Source organism: Pteropus vampyrus, unplaced genomic scaffold (assembly GCF_000151845.1).
Source record: "Pteropus vampyrus isolate Shadow unplaced genomic scaffold, Pvam_2.0 Scaffold124, whole genome shotgun sequence".
Lineage (NCBI taxonomy): Eukaryota > Metazoa > Chordata > Mammalia > Chiroptera > Pteropodidae > Pteropus > Pteropus vampyrus.
The window spans coordinates 138628-139317 of NW_011888905.1; the positions used below are offsets into that span (position 1 = coordinate 138628).

At 45.8% G+C, this 690-nt stretch overlaps 1 non-coding gene across 1 annotated transcript; it reads left to right on the forward strand.

Annotated features, from left to right (window-relative positions):
- The first annotated feature begins 418 nt into the window (after nt 1-418).
- On the forward strand, nt 419-490 carry TRNAM-CAU. Its single transcript has one exon. It is a non-coding gene; the product is annotated as a tRNA-Met (tRNA).
- The last annotated feature ends 200 nt before the right edge of the window (nt 491-690 follow it).

Consider the following 690-nt stretch of genomic DNA (forward strand, 5'->3'; position numbering starts at 1 on the left):
ATTCTCGCCTGCCACGCGGGAGGCCCGGGTTCGATTCCCGGCCAATGCAGCTTCCCTTTTCCTTTTTCTTTTTTCCTCTCTTTCCACGCCCCCCCCCCACCATCCTTCCGATTGTGTTGAAAATGCTCGTTTAGAGGTCGGGTATTTTCGACCTCGAACCACTGGTTTTCTCACACATTCTGACTATATGACTGGACAGCAGGCTGACGATGGGCTCTTCTCTAACAGAAACATCGAATTTTGTGCATTCGGAATATTTGGATTCAGTGAATTCTGGACTCGCTCTCTTGTTTGAATCATGAATAAAACCGACGAGTGAACTTTGAGAAAAAAAATTGTTTTTTAAAGACACACAAAAGTAGCTTGCAAAGATAAATACGAAAACAAACAATTTTAGGCGGCGGACACAACCGTGACAAGCAGAGTGGCGCAGCGGAAGCGTGCTGGGCCCATAACCCAGAGGTCGATGGATCGAAACCATCCTCTGCTAATACTTTTCCTAAAAAAGTGCTGGAAGCTTTTAGAACTTAAACAGCCTTGAGACCCCCGCAGTTCTGTAGCTAGAGAAATCTTGAGCAACCGCGAGGGAAGTGTTTTCGGCCCAGGAGAACATTATGACACATACATAACACAAATTAGAAAGGTTCTAACAAAGACATGCCACATGCACCATCTCAGGGAGCAGAATTG